We start from the raw sequence: 18804 nt of genomic DNA on the forward strand, positions 1-18804 counted from the left end.
GAAATCATTTGGTCCCCTCAACATCAATGAAACGGTTACAACAACGTCTTGTATGTGTATGGTGAGGTAAGATGAAGGGGGAACAGGGAGAAGAAACGATAGAATACTTCAGTGAAACAAATACAGAACAGAAAAATGATCACAAAGGATAACCTTGATGACAAAAACTGGAGGGGGGTGAGTTCCATGGGAGTACAACAGAGAGACTGTAAGAGAAGTGCAAACAAACATTGACAGACATGGCAGTATCCAAAATAGCACCCTATTCCCTATATAGTGCACTACTTTTGACCAGAGTTCATATAAAGTAGTACACTATATAGGGAATATGCTGCCGTTTCAGATGCAGACCATGATATACTCACTTCGAGATACAATTAAATCGCACTATAGTGGAGTCCGATACAAATTAGCCAACGACAAAACCTTGCAAAACAATTCTTTTTTCACCTCAAATGAACAAACCCACAATAAACCTTTTACAAGAACCAAAGCTATGCAAAGGTGCATACGGAGTACTTTACCAGTACATGCTGCTTTTTACTGATGTAAGCAAACTTATGACAATTGTACCTCTTATTTTAACTCTGCCTTCTGAGATAGTGGACACTGTAGCACCTGGGAGTTAGTTCTAACGTAAAACGCAGTTGTATCTTTCGAGGCCAAACTAAAGTATAATTTAAGTTTTAGTGCACAATTTTAAGGCAACTTTTGTGCCGATTGTCCCTTTGTTAAAGAGAGAAATAAGATTCTGCCCATTGTTAAAACTGGGTCTAACACTTTCGGAAGATTCTGAGCCTTTAAGCCGTTATCCCTCAATATACCGTATCGGAAATCGCTCAAGATTCTGGGAAATCCACCTCCTTTACTGAGTGAGTCATGTAATTAGAAACAGGAAGGAAATCTTGGGCTTCAAAACACAAAAGTCTAGTAACTAACGAGGAGAATAAAATTAGATGCTAATTTGAAACACAGTCAACAGGAAAAACACTAACAGGACAGGAATCTGAGCAGCCATATTGGCTCTTGGCAAGGAGATCACTATCATGGGCTCTGGCCCAATTTCTCTGGTCTTCAACTGAATCTCCAACACATACAGTAACACTGACAGAAGGAAGACATTTTGGATCAAAGGAGATGGACATCAGGGGCCCTGGCCCAATTCTCTGGTCTTTTCTGCATCTTCAACACAGTAGCACAAGAGCGAAAACTGCATCTTTCAACATCCGTTCATAGGGATGCTGTTTTTCCCTTACATCAAGTCATGCCTTCTACTTTCCAAACCATGCTTGTAGGTAGGAACTCAATGTCATAACTTGGGGTTGGTTGGTACAATCAGCACTCATCAACACGTAGGATAGGCAACAACAAAAATAAATCTATAGACAATCACAAGTAAAAATGTTATGTAAAGACGGATGAGGTGTGGTATGTCTCCAGTCCATTCAGACGCCATCCCTTACTAAGCGCCATGGCAGATACAAGCCATTGTAAGAGCCAGGCGTTGTCCAGAGCCGCACGAGGGCCTTTGTCCCTTTGATCCTATCGGGGCCTCCAGGGGCCCCTCTTGCTGTTTCATGTGCAGCTGGAGCACACAAGTGCCCATCTCATCTCTCCACTTTTACTAAAAACACCAAGTCTATCTCATTGTTTTAAAAATCAAAAATCCCAGCTCCTCTACTCAATCAGTAGAGACAACACTGAAAATGTAGACAAAAAGCAACAAGGTTGAACAAAAACAACCTTGGGCATTTCCACAGTAACCAGGAGGGGGGGTGTAAACAGTAACCAGGAGTGGGGGAGTGGAGGTGATGTAAACAATACCTCTAATATATGGTTTCTGCGGAAACAAGAGAACTTCAACTAATTTCTTTAAAAAATGCTGTTCACTAACAGTCCGATTTCTGACCTAATAGGTTTACACCATGCATAAATGTTTTATTTTTTATGCACAACATGCATATTACACACCACCTATAAGTTATTCAAGTGTAAACCGCACTCAATCTCTAAAAATACAAAAACAGAAATGATTTCGACTTAGCTTCCGGCAGCAAACAGTGTCACCATATCTTTGTTCACGCTGCCTCCAAGCTTTTTAACACTTGGTCCAAGTATTCAGGGTCTCGGCTTCTGCCTTGCCTAAATAACGGCCCAAGGCAGACTGGCCCTCAACCTCGCCAAGAGCTCGTTCAAAACTCATCACTGAGGAATCAGAATTCCTTCTCTTTTACACTGTCGTACACATTGGAGACAGAGCTGATTACGACACCCCATTGAGAACACACAGATACAAGCTTAGATCGATTTGACTGAGACCAGACTGCCGTCAAAGTTACTTCGAAGCCATTTTGATCACTCCTGCCATTGACTCGATACTTAACTGATAAACTGAAAACACCAGCCATATAGGCTACTACTTTATGAAAGAACATAGTCAAGGTGGAACGATGTCTGAGGACTCCAACACTGGAGTGTGAACTGAACACAATGCTAAACATTGCCCAAGAGAAAGAGTTAAAAGAATGAGATGGGCATGGTTACTCAATAATGATAATTGTCAATACTACCTCCAAAGCTGCCTCAATGGCAAAGCTCAAATATAATTTGTTTTACTTCTAGCTGTATGAAGAAGTGCATTTGTCTGATGACAAAATACAATGGGGACAACACAGCGGAGAGGGCAGTAGACACTTTACGGTTCCTTTCTTGAAACATAGCAAGGCAGTATCAAAATAATGACGTTTCTCTACATATTTATATAGCTTTCCCTCAGAGCTTCCTTGACACATGATATAAAATCCCTGTATAAGTTCCCATTTTTAAACAAGTTACTGTATTAAATCTCTGAGGGGTTTTGAGTTCAGGTAAGGGTATTCAGTGGTAAAATAGGCATCTTTTGAGTTTAAACTGCAAATCGCGTGGCTACAGTGCCAACTACCTCAGTATTTGCTGTTGCTGTATTGTCCAATGTGGGGAAGTTCTCTTCCACTTTCAGAGAATCATGTTTCCAAACAGTTTATCCATAGTATATAATTAATATCTACCACAAAACCTTTCTGGACATGCATTAATCTGACTAAAATTACACGGCTTTGAAAAATGAATGGCTGTGGCAGAAATAACTGCAACAAGAAAACGCATGGCTTTGTGAAGAAACACCTACATCCACATGATGATTGAGTTTGAAAAGATTAGGGGAAAAGGCAATGAAAGGAAATAATGTCACAGTTTGTTGCGAGGGGCATGACTAAAAACAAAATCATTCTTTTTGGGGCTTTTTACAATTTAGCTGATCAACTCTTCATTTTCGAGTTGTGTGTGATGAATGTGTGTGTGTGCGTGTGTGTATGTGCGAGTGTGTGCTTGTTCCAGCATGTGATTGTCAGTGAGTGTCTTAGGGGGCGGCTGTAAAAGAGAAGTTAGCTGCCAGCTTCACTTTATTGCGAGGAGCCCTCTTGCTGGGGCTGTTTTCAACGGACGCTGTTTTGCGGGTCACATTCTGTGGAGGCTTGGTAGTCGTGGAAACCAAAACAACAACATTCTGGTTGTTGTCAGTTAGTGGTTCGATAGGCTCAGCTGTGTCACAGACAGCAGGAGCTGCTACTTCTTCTGCTACAGCTTCCTCCTCAGGTTTATCACGCTCTGAAAAACACACAATGGCAACACATATCCTGGTCAGTCCAAGGGAAGATGTCAGCTGTGTGTATAGCGGAGCATGAGTAAGCTTGAAGCTAATGCCTAGGAGGGCTAACAGTCTCATGGCACACAGAAGACCTGGGTTTGAACCGCGGTTGATCACGTGATCAGCTCACCTGCTGGTGATGGCGTCTGCTCGAAGCGGATGAGGTCAGCCTGTTGGAGAACGGGGTCAGGGTGCAGCTGGGGAGAGGGCAGGCAGGAGGGTACTGGGCCACACAGCAGGTCTACTGGAGAAGTCAGACACAGCAGCTCTGTCTCCACCCCACCAACATCTGATGGAGAAAAAGAGACTTCATTTCTGCTTCAATGTATAAACAACTATTAACCTGTTGGGTCTAGGGGGCAGCATTTGCACGTCTGGATAAAAAAATGTACCCGATTTAATCTGGTTACTAATCCTACCCAGTAACTAGAATATGCATATACTTATTATATATGGATAGAAAACACTCTAAAGTTTCCAAAACTGTTTGAATGGTGTCTGTGAGTATAACAGAACTCATTTGGCAGGCAAAACCCTGAGACATTTTCTGACAGGAAGTGGATACCTGATGTGTTGTATTGATTTTAAACCTATCCCATTGAAAAACACAGGGGTTTAGGAATATTTTGGCACTTCCTATTGCTTCCACTAGATGTCACCAGCCTTTACAAAGTGTTTTGAGTCTTCTGGAGGGAGATCTGACCGAACAAGAGCCATGGAACGGTGATGTCCCATTAGACACCTGGGCGCTACTTCATGTTGGGTACCCTCGTTCCAATACGTTATAAAAGGCTATGCATTCGTCCACCTTGAATATTATTCATGTTCTGGTTAAAAAAGGCCCTAATGATTTATGCTATACAACGTTTGACATGTTTGAACGAACGGAAATATATTTTTTCCCCTCGTTCATGACGAGAAGTCCGGCTGGCTTACATCATGTGCTAACGAGACGGAGATTTTTGGACATAAATGATGAGCTTTTTTGAACAAAACTACATTCGTTATGGACCTGTGATACCTGGAAGTGACATCTGATGAAGAGAATCAAAGGTAATGGATTATTTACATAGTATTTTCGATTTTAGATCTCCCCAACATGACGTCTAGTCTGTATCGCAACGCGTATTTTTCTGGGCACAGTGCTCAGATTATTGCAAAGTGTGATTTCCCAGTAAGGTTATTTTTAAATCTGGCAAGTTGATTGCGTTCAAAAGATGTAAATCTATAATTCTTTAAATGACAATATAATATTTTACCAATGTTTTCTAATTTTAATTATTTAATTTGTGACGCTGACTTGACTGCCGGTTATTGGAGGGAAACGATTTCCTCAACATCAATGCCATAGTAAAACGCTGTTTTTGTATATAAATATGAACTTGATAGAACTAAAAATGCATGCATTGTCTAACATAATGTCCTAGGAGTGTCATCTGATGGAGATTGTAAAAGGTTAGTGTATCATTTTAGCTGGTTTTATGGTTTTGGTGACCCTGTCTTTGACTTGACAAAACATTACACACAACTCTTGTAAATGTACTGTCCTAACATACTCTAAATTTATGCTTTCGCCGTAAAACCTTTTTGAAATCGTAAAACGTGGTTAGATTAAGGAGATGTTTATCTTTCAAATGGTGTAACATAGTTGTATTTTTGAAAAATTTGAATTTTGACATTTATTTGGATTCAAATTTGCCGCTCTTGAAATGCACCTGCTGTTGATGGAGTGCACCACAGGTGGCACGCTAGCGTCCCACCTAGCCCCAAGAGGTTAAAAAGCTTAAAAACACCAACAAGGCAAAAGAACATCAAAATATTGGTAATAGTGCCTAAGACTCCAGTGGTGTGGTTAGTTACCTGGGCTGTGAGTTCCAGACTCTGTGTTGCTACAGGGGCTGTCTCTCTGGCTGGCCCCGTCCTCAGGCTCCTCTGAGGCTGCAGGGCTGGCTCCAGTGGCTCGTGCTGCTGAGGAGAACCAACCCACAGACAATTATTACACTCTTTCCATTACAGAGTAAACACTGTACCTTCAAAACACTACCATTTCTGTTCCCATCATACAAGCACAACACCACAAATTCTGTTCCCATTAAATGTAATATTCAACTTGTCTCATGTTGAAGGATCATACAACATGATGCCCATGAGATGAACTGATAACAATCCCTTCCCTTATGTTAATAGTAAATGCAGGTAAGGCTAAAGCCATGTGTTTCCACAGTTCCTGCTGCCAGACGGTCAGGCTGATTTGCCTTTACCTTTCATATCGTTCTTCAAAACGATAATCCTCTTGTGGCCATGTCCTTTGATCCACACTACCTGCACACAGGCAGAAGCAACATCCCATTTAATTACCACAAACCCCATCCATCCGTCACCACAGAGTCTGCTGTGGGGCTAAAGCCGTACACAGTGCAGGGACAGAGAAGGCAACTAACCACATCTGCTGCGTGGCAGTGATATCCCAGTGCAGGTCCATATGCTGAAGTACTCTTTAGATACAAGTGTTATCAATTCCCATCTTACCATAACACATCTGTGTATTTCCAACATGTTGTTTAACGAGACGTTTCTTGTCTATCAGCTTTGAATTTGAGAAAAGCACTTAAAAAGAAAAGTTTGGCCTAATTCTGTACCTGTGGTATGGCGTTGAGCAGGTCGTCTACGCTGCCGTAGCCGTAGGAGCGAGGTTGGAGGCCGCGTCCGGTGAACTTGGCGTAGGCCCCGGGGAACTCCGTTAGGAAGATCTGGTGGTAGTGGTAGGTGTGGAGCAGGGCACGCACCCTACGGGCAAACTGGTACAGACGGGTTAGTCTAACTCTCTCCTCGCCACGCTCGCCTTCCTCCTCACCCTCACCGTAGAACAGCTGGGGGGGGGAGAAGGGAAGTTATGAGAAACACCAGGGGAGGGCAAACTTTGTGGCTCGAGGGACACATTGGGATTTTGAAATTAAACAGAGGGCCACACACATTTTTTTTGGGGGGGGGTGGGGCCAGAACAGGCAGTTCTTTGAAAATGTATAGGTCCATTGTCTTTTCAACATATCTTGTCTAGTTTGAGGTTAAAGAGGGGTTTTTTAACCCGCTGGTCGTAGTTTGCCGACCCCTGGTCTAGACCTACACACAAAGACCTAGTGGTCATCATTCCAAATTTTCTAACATATAAACCACAGTATTTCATTCAAAAGGATTGTGTAATACGTCTCAGACAATTACAAAACCCGACTAACGAAATGCTACCCAACTTTAAGACCCTGTGAAAAAGCCATAAAAAATGCTTTCCACAGGAATCCATGATCCTGCATTCTTCAAATCAGACAAATAGGCAGTAGAGCAAAAAGGTTCCGGTCTATAGAACTAAACATTAGTATAGTATGATATCTCTATGGTCCAGTCCACCGACCTCCACCAGGTAAGGCAGGCTCTTCAGCAGCTCGCTGAGCGAGAGGAAGCCGTATTCACAGGGGGTTGAGCTGTACCCCATGTACAGAATGATACAGCAGACTCAAGCCCTCCACGCTGACGGAGCCGTCTCCCTCGTGCTGCCCCAGGCCCATCAGCAGGGACAGCAGCTGGCACGTTAACAAGCGCAGAGACTTCCTGTTGATCAGCTGGACCTCACGGCCGTTAGCACCGTCCACCACCTGAGAAGATGAATCAGATGTATTTATAAAATCCCTTTATACTGCAGCAGTTATCACAAAGTGCATTCACAGTTGGAGGCGAGAGATTTTTTATTCAGAAAAACATGGCTGAATCTGGAATTGATAGCTCATTTCCAATATAAAGATGACATTTCAACGCACCAATAAGGGGCCTGCATGCTCAAACCTCATCAAAGCCACTTCAGTGACATCAATTCATATCAAGAAATACTTGTGACTCATCCTTAGGGGCCAAAATAATGTTGCTTGTTTAAACACGGTCTTGTGTAGCTCAGGATGTTCTTGTTCAGTGTTGGAGTCTACAACCATCAAAACATGCAGTATCACAACCATTTAAAATCGGTCTAAATCTATTAAGTACAACAGCCTACTACAGATGTATTTGACTGAACTGATACCTTGACGACGTGGCAGAGGTTGACGAGCAGGGCGGGCAGGGAGGAGACGTCGTAGTCCTGGAGCCTCAGGCCGTAGCCGAAGGTCTTGCTGTACTCAGACAGTAGCTGGGCAGCAGGCAGGCTGGAGTCTCTCTGGGAACGGAGCATCTTGACCAGCTGGGCAGCCAGGGCCTTCACACGCTCCACCTCTGTTAGGGTCAGCACCTTCTCCTCTCCACACTCCAACACCTGGGGAGAGAGAGGGGTTCCATAACAAAATGACCACTCTACTCTAGGAATAATGTTATTTGTACTGATAATAAATTACCCATGGGACAGAAATGAGATGCACACCAATATTTATTACACACATTTTTTATGGCAGGTGAAAAGAAAAATAGCTGCTGGGTATGAGTTATTACTGTCAGACGTTGCAATTAATTTCCACATCATTCCAGATGAAGGTAGTGCTGTGGATAAATTGAGGATAATCTGACATTATCAATGGCTTCTCCTGCAGTACTCTGAAGTCTACAAATAAAAAACACACATTCCTCCTGGGACAGAGAATGACTCTGGCCTCCACCCACCACGAGTACGTCGGGGATGGCCTCGAAGAGCTCCATGAGCTTGGTGAAGCCGTAGTAGGCGAGTTTGCACTGGCGTCCGAAGTGGTGGTGGTAGGTAGGGATGAACTTGGAGAAGGCCATGCGACAGTGGGGCTGGTGACGCAGTAGGTCCACCACCTCCTTACCAAACTGCTTGGTCCGCTCCATCTCATCTGATGTACGATCTGAGGGGGGACGAGACAAAGGAGGGCAAGAGTTAAAAAGTCAGTTTTTTATTTAAAATATATATTTTAGAAGCCAGTTAGAGATTCTCTCTGCTGGGTGGTGTCTCCCTGTTGTAACAAACCACTTATTTATAAATTTACTTCACCTTCAACTTCTCTGTTTTGCTCACCTGGTAATTCCTATTACAGGTCATTACATTTTTTGCCGTTTTTTTTATTTGCCATTTTAAAGATTATACAGAAAAAACAGGTAGGGGGTAAAACAACCTGATCCCCAACCCCATACCAAGTATAACAGGGGATTTTCAGACTTTATTGAACAGAGAGAGGATGACAGTGTGGAAAGATAGGAGGTTGTGTCAAAAGGCAGTAGGCTGGGTTTAAACCTACTGTATGCTGACACCGTGAGACGTGTACCGAAGGCTGCGGCATTACTGCTACACCAGCCAGGTCACAGTCAGGAGATAGTCAGGCATATATGTGTGTGAAATGCATTTCTTTATTCCATGCCCCCCCATGGCAAGGATATTCTTATCCATATCTAAGGGAATTTCTGGGTTGAATAAAAGTGAGAAGAAAAAAAATCCTAAACAAAAAAAAGTGACTAATATTTCACAATTTTCTCCCAGGGATCGAATGTACAACTACAGACACAAACAAGCCAACAACCCAACCATCTGGTCCCAAGTTCAACATATTTTCTAAACAAGCGTAACCAATATTTCACGTTCCTTCCAAAAGCTGGGTATGTTCCCCCAAGGGATCAAATGTACTAGAAAGAGAACAACCCTCTGGTAGTTTATCCATAACCCTGATATCAGACCCATTAGGGTTGCAGAATTCTTGTTACTTTCCCCAAATTCCCAGAAATCCCAGGTGGAAGTACACCGGAACAATAACCACGAAAAATACAGAATCCTTCAACCTGAGAATTTTGGGGAAGTTACCGGAATGTTGCGACCCTAAGACCCATAGAGTGGGACCTCATCTCACCTCTCTTGGGAACAGAGATGACAGTGTCCAAGTCCTGGTGTGTGATGGTGATGGTGGTGTCAGGGATCTCAGCTAGCAGGTCCATCAGATCACACATCCCATAGTCCAGCACCCGCCAGTCTCTGGAGAAGCACCTGTAGGAATAGAAACACATTGTATGAAAATACACACAGACAGGGCGCCATTTGACACAGAAAAGAAACACACTTCAAATGAATTCATATAAACACCATCACAAGTAAATACACCTCCAAATAAGCCAATAGAAACAGAATCCAAATAAAGTCATAAAACAAAAATACTTTACTGTTAAATCAACAATAGCTGCCAGGAATGTGCTTAGCTCTTGGGATAGACAGCATGATTGGCTGAGAGCATGGGAATGAGCGGTCCTCCTATAGAATTGACCAGTGGTTGGCCTGCATGAATTTTAGACTCTTTGGCTAGACAGTACGATTTACTGAGAGAGTGGCGGAGTGGGCAGTTCCTGTGGGCAGTTCCTGTGGTAGTACTGACCAATGGTAGGCCTGCATGAAGTCCGTGATGGCCACCTGTTTGCTGGCCTGGAACTTGAGCAGTTTGAGGAGGTCCTGGGTGAATCTCTTCACCTGGGCACGGTGGGTCAGGGTCAGCAGACGCTTGGTGCCCATGCCAAGGATCTGGAGTTGAGAGAGGAAAAACAGATTCATTCATGCTTTGTTTACTTCAGGGTCGCCACCACTTCCTGCTGCAATAATCTATTAGACGTTGTACTAATTGTTTCTGTCAGGGATCTAACCTCAAGGCTGTTGAAGTGTGTAATGAGAAACAAAGTGGGCAAGGCTTTGTCAGAAGGGATAGCAGATGGTCTACCAGCCTCTTCATTGTGTGTTTGAGCTAGGAAGTCACTAAACGAGCAAGATTAAAAGTGATCCATCATGTGTCAATTAATTGAGCTTGAGTAACTGCCATCTTTGATTATCTGTGAAATGGAGTGATTTTTTCAACTGCGTGTGTGTGTGTGTGTGTCTCATACCTGCAGGACGTGAGGCACAGCCTCCAGTAGCTCCAGCAGCTTAGAGTATCCGTAGTCAGAGACCCTACACTGCTTGGCATAGTGGTGGTGGTAGGCAGGTATGAACTTGCTGATGGGCATCAGGTTGCAGGGCTGACCCTTCATCAGGTCAATGAGCTCTCTACTGAACTGGATCAACTGGGGGTTCCCCACCGGGGACTTGCACCGCTGCGTCCACTGGTCTATGACACACAAACAGCAAGAGGTTAATGACTTCTATTATAATAGTAGTGCGGGTGCAGCTCTGTCTTGGAGTGCTGGTATCTGTGTCAGCAGCACAGTATCCACCTACTAAAAATGTCAGGAAAGCAGTTTTTAGCTCAACATATGACACAATTCTTATTGCCTCCCGAGTATCTTCAACTGTCCTTGAGAATGGTCTTATGCGGTAGGGGTTTCCATTTTTAATGACTATAGGGTTTAAATTCTGTAGGTTTGTATTGCTTTTATGAACCCCAGGGGATTCCTCTGCGAGTCTAAATAAAGGTTTTCAATGTAATTCTCCCCGAGGGTTAGGGCTTCGAGTCAGGTCAGTACCTGTGTTGGATGCGGGCGGCTTGTTGTGGATCCACTTGATGACCTTGAAGCCGTTCTGAGCAGTGACGATGTTAATGCCTGGTATACAGGTGATGAGGTGCTCCAAGGGGACACTCCCCTCCACCTCCCCCTCCTCAGACACCGCCAGGGGGCCCAACTCTGATACATAGCACTCTGAGAAACTGAGTCACAGGAAAGCAAAATGAATATTCATGAAACACAAAATCTAGTAACATTTACAGTGTTATACGAAATGCCAAATGGCCATTGTACTCCATTTGTATGAAATGGGTTCTTGAAATATTGATTTAATTCATTAAAAGGTCTGTCCCATAAAAGTTCACTGATTTCAAGGCAGATCTCTCCGACTCCATTTATTGAATTGAACTTTGTTAAGCATCCACTGTCCGTTAATCTACCCAGGCAGAGACAGCGTTGGTTACCTGAGCAGGGGCAGGGTTCCCTCATGGGACTGTAGCAGACAGTGGACCTGGGAGGCCAGGGTCTTCAGAGACACCACCACAAAAGGAATCTTATACGAGTCTGGGTCAAAGTCTGCCTCACTACAGGGGGGGACAGAGAGATCGAGCTCTTATGAAATAGTTTTTCAAAAAGAGCCCTGTAAAATTACTTAAATGTGAGTGAGTGTGTGTGTGTGAGCATATGGGTCTTTCGGGCTATCCCTACCTGAAGTTCTGCTGTGTGTAGTGGTAACTGCAGACAGGCTCGTGGTACTCCAACTGTTCAAACACCACAGGACTACCATTTGCCGAGGACCCCTCCTGGGACTGAGACGACCCCAGAGGGCTCTGTCTGGCCTGGCTACTGGGGAGGAGACACACCAGCCTGCCTCCACCCTGCTCCCTCACCGCCACCACCTCTTGTAGTCTGTATAGGTCGCTCACCACCAGCTTACGACCAAATCTGGGGAGAGGTGGAGGGATGGGTGGAAAGGAGTACATTGACATAGCCTCCGTTTACACAGGCAGCCCAATTCTGATCTTTTTCCCAATGATTGGTCTTTTAACCAATTAAATCTTCTCAAATCAGATCTTATTGGTCAAAAGACCAATTAATTAAAAAAAGATCAGGGCCTGTTTTCCCAAAAGCATCTTAAGGATAAGTTCATTAGAACCATTGGATCCCATAGTTCCAATGTTGAACTTTGCATTAAGATGCTTTTGGGATAAATGTAAACGCAGCCACAGTACTTAACATTGCATAGGACTAACTCCTCCAGAGGTGGAGGGAGGTTGAGTGATGAGGAGGAGAGAAGCAACATGACTCACTTTTTTCTCGTAGATTTCAGTGAACTTGAAAAGGGGAAGACAGCTGGCTGGCGCGTCCTGGAGAATCTGGAAGATTTCAGAGCTGTAGAAAGAGGAAACCGTTTAATACCATCCGAATCCATCTCAAACCAGGTACAAATCATGTTTTGGCGACATTTAAAAAGGATGGTGACGAGTTCCCCGATCGAAGACATGAAACTGCCAAATGATGATGTGACACGTATGGGAGAGAGTACTACCCTCAACGTTAGCTGTACTGTACATACCGGAGCATGGCTAGAGACTTGTTGCCGGCCCCGTGATGAGGGGAGACGTGGATGCGTTTGCTTCCTATCTTGTAGCGGTGCAGGCAGCTCACAGCACTGATGGCCTGCTGTAGGAGACCATCTGGACGGTGGCCTTCAGCTGGTAGTCTGTGTGGGGACTCAGCTCCACGCCTTTAACCTGGAGGGAGACACGCACGTTAGCTTCTCATGTCGTCTACGGTGTCCGCAAATGAGCCTAGAAGCAATTTGACCTCATTGTGACAGTGAAATCCCATCGCCTTCCTCAATGACATTGCAATAGGGCAGGGTTTCCCAAACTCGGTCCTCCGGAACCCCAAGTTTAGTTTTTGCCCTAACACTACACAGCTGATTCAAATAGTCAACTAATCATCAAGCTTTGATCATTTGAATCAGCTGTGTAATGTTTGGGCAAGATTCCAAAACATGCACCCCTTGGTGTCCCAAGGACAGAGTTTGGGAAACGCTGGCATAGAGTGCAAGCTACCATGTAAATACTACAGAGCACTTTTGGCACAAAAGCCGTGTCAGAAAATGACAGAATAAGTTGAACCAATACAATGACACTAAACTACTAAATCCTGACCTCACCATCTTGCTATTTAGCATCAAATGGGAGACAGATTAAAGCTCTATACATCTGTAATGAATAGCATCAGAATACTGTCTGTACAGGACTCACCCGTCCGTGTCTGGAGAAGGCATCATGCAGGCTCTGCTGCAGCTCCTTACGGGACATCCTGTAGTCCAGGTTGGCCACCTGTAAGTCTGCCCCGTCCGAGAAGGGCTCCGAGGCCTGGGGGCCCACAGGCAGACAGGGGCTGCTGCTGCCCCGGGGAGGAGGGCCTATTAGGGGGGAAGAGCGGCTCGACATGCAGGGGGATCCACTCCTGGAGCAGAGAGAGTGAGAGGAGTTGAGTGGGTTGGCAGCACCATAGGAAGGTATAGATTGAAATGTCATGACCAAAGAGTGTGAAATGTCTCAAAGAGTCAGATATTTGTATAGCTCAATGAGGTTACTTTAAGACGATTTGTGCAGGAAATTTTAAAACTAATTTGGGGATATTCCCTTGCATAGTTTTTTTGGGACAAAAAGGCTCAAGTTAAAACCAAGGCATGGACTGACATCTCTCCTCACCTAAAGACTGCTTACAGAGTAAGGAAACAAACGGGTAATTCTGTAGTGTCTGATGGTCTCACCGTGAGGACCAGGAGCCTTGGGAAAGGCCCTGTGGCTGGGGGAGGACCGAGGCGCTAAAGGTCTTGTGCAGGGTCAGCTTGCTGAAGGCAGAGGGGGTGCTGACCTGGAACTCTCCAGAGCTCCGGTCCACATGACGCTCAGAGTCAGATGCACTGCGGGGGCTGGAGAGGTCCCTCCTGATGGGGGAGAGGAGAGAGGACATTAACTAGAAGTTTAAACATTATGGCATACTCAGCTCTCTGAAAACAACTGCATGCGAATTTTAGGCATCACCTCAGCTCCAGTAGTTTGAGCACAAACCACCTCATTTAGAAACAGCTGCTTATTAATTCCTACATCTGCCTATGTGTTCTACCACTTCCTTGGGTCGATGGACCCCTCTATAGCAGGGATACTTTTTGCAGGCCATTTTACAATATTGAAGGTAAAAACACATACAAGCCTGTGGGAACCAACTGGAATGGAACCGTCTAACAATTAGTACATTTGTTCTTTCTTCATTTTAGTCTGAAAGGGCCCCTGGCGTCCATAGCGTACCTCCTGCAGCTGAACATAGACTCTCCTATGAGGCCGGCCTTGATGGGGTGTTGCTGGGACGGCCCCTCTCCGTTACTGTTGGGGGAGGAGTTGCGCTGGCCTTTCTCTAGGGGAAGCCCCCAATCTTGGGCTTGGTCTCCAGTCCACCTAGCTCCTGCACCAGGGGGACAACCAAAGTGTAACTAGATATATAGTGATGAATGTATTAGAATAGCCATCAGCTTGGCAGAATGGATGTGAAGTGGAAGAGGCTAATAGATAAACGATAGAGCTGAGAGGAAGGGTCCTTGAGAATGGTGATTTTTTCCCCAAAAGCTATTAAAAGAGCTATACGTTTCCCCCACTGTTAGTATTATTCAACCTCTTGTATTGCCATAACTCTGACATTATCATCACCATTCTCCAGTCTTCCCCTCAGCTCTATTGTCGGGTGGAGACAAAGCAACGGAGCAGCAGAATAAAAAGAGCAGAGATCAAAGTAACAGATCAAAAGCGTAGAAGAAAGAGACCATAAAAAAAACAGACTGTTACGGCCGGCAGGACAGGAAGCGATTACAAACAGAAGCAGGATTCTGACGAGACGAGGCATGGGATAGAGCAAAGATATGGGAGAAAGAGATATGCAATCATTAGATGAAACATTGATGGAGGCATTAATTGACGCGATGAATAGAAGAAATAAAAGGATAAGCCAGACATTATATGAAGCATAGGACAAAGTGTTAAAATGCCACACATTGATTAAAACATTACATGAAATGTTGAACGAAGCACAGAAACAGACCAGGCATTAAACTTACATGAAGCATGGGATGAAGCATGGCTATAGTTTAAAAGCCACAGGTTAGCGCAGGCAGAGTGGAGGACATGGACAAGGTTAGGGGAGGACAGGCGGCACGCGGGATGGGGGGCGGCAGGATGCTGCTGACCTGAGGAAGGGTTCTGGTTTGGGGGAACGGGGTAAAGTGCCCCCGCTCCCCCTCCTGGGGCTGTAGGGCCTCTCAGGCACCGGAACGGAGAGGGGAGCGAGGATTCCCTCTCTCTCTGACACTCACGCCTCGCACGCCTTTTCCTCCTAGGGGAGCGCGGCTTCTCCAGGGAAGGAAGGAAAAGAGGAGGAGGGAAGAGGTTGAACTGGAAGCGGAGGTGGAGTCTCAGATGAGGAGGGTGGTGGGGTCGGGTCGTTCCCCTCAGTGGACGGAGCTGAGAAGGAGAGGGTGATGCGCCGGCCGAAACGCCCTCGTTCTCCATGCGCTTGGGCGCGCTCCGCCGCTTCCTGCGAGCCGAAGCGTAGGACGGCGGTGCCAGTGGCCATGGAGACGCCCAGCACCTTGCCCCGCAGTTGTCGGAGAGGCGGCGCAGGCGGTTGCCCACGCTCTTGCCGTCGCAGCCCGGTGGCAGGTTGTACACATAGAGCAGGTTGAAACCGAGCTGGTGGGGGAGGAGAGGAGGGAAAGAGAGAAGAGGGGACCGCTCTGGGTTTACATTTTGAACATTTCTTTGAAATGTGTTTTGAAATGACAAGAGGTTTGCAGGGTCGGAGTCTTGTGATAGTGTTTCGTAGCATTACACTACTAAAGATCACACTGTAGAACGAGAGGGAAGACACAGGACCCGTGTGGCTCAGTTGGTAGAGCATGGCACTTGCAAGGCCAGGGTTGTGGGTTTGATTCCCACGGGGGACCAGTACGGACAAATATGAAAATGTATGCACATACTACTGCAAGTCGCTCTGGATAAGAGCGTCTGCTAAATGACTCAAAAGTAAAATGTAAAGAGGTCTAGAACCATTGGAAGAGTAAAGGGCAGATTTCAGATCGCCCAGAAGTAATGCCTAAAGGGCAGATATTTTCTCTGAGCAACCAGTCAGAGTACTGTACATTTATTGAAAAAAAGTGACCTTCTGCCATTCTGCAATATGGATTAGCATATATCAGTCAAGCATCTCTGAAGCCTACCTGTGATTTGACAGCCTGTCTGGGCGGCAGGTCAGCTACCATCTCTTCAAAGGCCACGTGGCGGTGGGCGTGCTGCAGCAGGGGCGTCCGACGTCTGACCGCTCTTATGGACCAGCATCACCTGGAAACCATGGCGATGCGGAGGTCGCTCAGCTCGTCCGGCAAAGTTCACGTCAGCTGCGAAACGGATTCGAACCGGGGTTAACTACATAAGTATGGAGTGGACAAACGAAATGAAAGAAAAACAGTTTTAACATCCAGAATGTAAAATGAGCACACGCACAAGAGACTAGCACCACAGTAGCAAGGGCAGTGGTGTGTTTCTGCAAAGCGCCGTAGGCTCTGACGAAGCTTGTCGTCCATGAGCGTTCTTGGCAGTAGCATTAATGTGCGCTACCGTCACCTGGGAGAAAATGTGACCAGAAGGAGTATCAGACATTGCTCATTTAGGTAAAGTCAGAGACTCGAAGAATACAGCGGAACACTTTACCAGCTGAGGGAATCCAGATCACACACAAGTTACCTGGCAGTTGTTGAGCTCCTGGATGACGGCCTTGTTCTCCCCTTGCTGATGTCACAGACGCAGATGAACTCTGCCTCTCTGTGGCCCTGGAAGAAGTGGTCTGCGAGGCGCTGGACCACGGCTGCAGCAGAGCGACCGCTGGGAACGCAGCAGTTCTCTATGTCCCGCAGAAAGCACCCACCGGAGGGATGTTCTCAGGACCTTCTGGAGAACCTGGGAGGGGGGGAGAAAAACACCAAACGTGTTCAGAAATTGAGCGAAACTGGGAGGTACTACTGTCCTGCGTGTCTCTAGTGAGAATTGTTTTTGAGAAAAATGTTGGTACAGTGTGCCCTTCTGAACATGACTCACATCATTACAGTAATACATACCATACCGTTGCAGATTTGCCCAGGCTGGAACCCAGCAGTAGCAGGGGCCGTCGGGAGGAGGTCCCACAGCCGTTACACACGGGGATGGGCACTGAGGCCGACTGGGCCGAGGGGCAGAGGAATGTTAGTGCCACAACTTGTCTGCAGGCTGAACACGTGGAAAGAACAAGTTATCATTCTGTAGTCAGACAAAACAACTCATGTCTTCAAATGTTGTAATATTGTACAGTCACGGATGGGCAAAGAGTCATTTCTAAATGATGGGCAAATGACACAAATTGTAACTTGTATGCATGTAACTGAACGAAGTACTGCCCGTTCTTGTATACAAGTGACACCCAATATAATAGAGCGCCACCACCCAGTGAACAAAGAGAATTCCACCAACCTTCGTCAAACAATCCCGGCAGTAGTGCTGACCCCGTTCGACAAGCTGTGCGTTCAAGATTGAAGTGCATAGCATTAGAAGAACAGATATGTCCCGAGGTGGGTATGTGGGGTCACTGTGTGCTGCCAATGATCTCTGGACCCCCAGAGTGGCAGGGTTGTAATCACCACCACAGGGGTAATACCCAGCGGGAGTACCCATGTTACAAGTCCTATGGTGGGGGTAGAGTGGGGGGCGGAGGTGGTAATGAATTTAGACTCGTTGCAGGGTAAAGGTATGGAGGGGTAAGAGTGGAGAGGTCTGAGAAGGCCTCCTGTACAGCAGGAGCATGGTAGGTGGGAGTGAGACTGAAAGGGTAGGGGCTGGGACGTGGTATCTACAGAGGGGATGGAGCTTGTAGCTCCCAGAGGGGAAGTAGCGTGGCTCTAGCATCCCCTCCACCACCACCAAGGCTGGGGAAGTGCGGGTGTGAGTTGAGGGTGGTTGGCGTTATTTGACTGGCTCCTAGCCTGCTGAAAGTGGCTTCCTGAGAACTTGGAGGAGGTAGAGTGGGACACCGCTGCTGACACCGACACCACTACTAGCGCTACCTCCACCACTAACAACCCCCATAACCACCCCGACCTAATGGGTCTGTGCTGCAGTGCTCACAGTGAGTGCACGCGCTTACTTTGGGACTCCCCCTGTTGTGGTAGCTGTTGGAAGGAGGTCTTGTGGAAGAGGAGGCAGACAGGGAGGGCAGAGGAGGGGGGGCGAGGGGAAGGCTGGGAGGCAGCGGTGTGATGCGGAGGAGAAGGTAGATCTTTCAGCTCCAATACTGCTTTCTGGTATCCCATGTATCGTTCCAGGAAAAGAAGTTAAACAAACAAAATTATTTCTAAACTAAACAAACAAAAAGGTTATTTCTCAGCATTTATCATTTTTATGCTTACTACTTATTTTTTTATTTTGGCATTTTTGATTCCTGATTGATATTGTATGCTGCAGTATTGAGGAGAGTTAGTAAGCATTTCACTGAATAGTGCTCACGTGACCAATAAACTTTGATTTGATGGGGAAATGTATTCCTAGTTTACCTGACCTATCTTTGTACAACTTACACCTCAGCTCTGCTACACATAGCCATTTTTGTCAATGTGACGTTCT

The 18804-nt window shown here is 45.9% G+C and overlaps 1 pseudogene; it reads right to left on the minus strand.

The window, feature by feature from the left end:
* Positions 1–1898: 1898 nt before the first annotated feature.
* On the minus strand, positions 1899–18494 carry LOC123736112 (meiosis regulator and mRNA stability factor 1-like; annotated as a pseudogene).
* Positions 18495–18804: the final 310 nt, after the last annotated feature.

Source organism: Salmo salar, unplaced genomic scaffold, assembly GCF_905237065.1.
Source record: "Salmo salar unplaced genomic scaffold, Ssal_v3.1, whole genome shotgun sequence".
NCBI classification, from domain to species: Eukaryota; Metazoa; Chordata; class Actinopteri; order Salmoniformes; family Salmonidae; genus Salmo; species Salmo salar.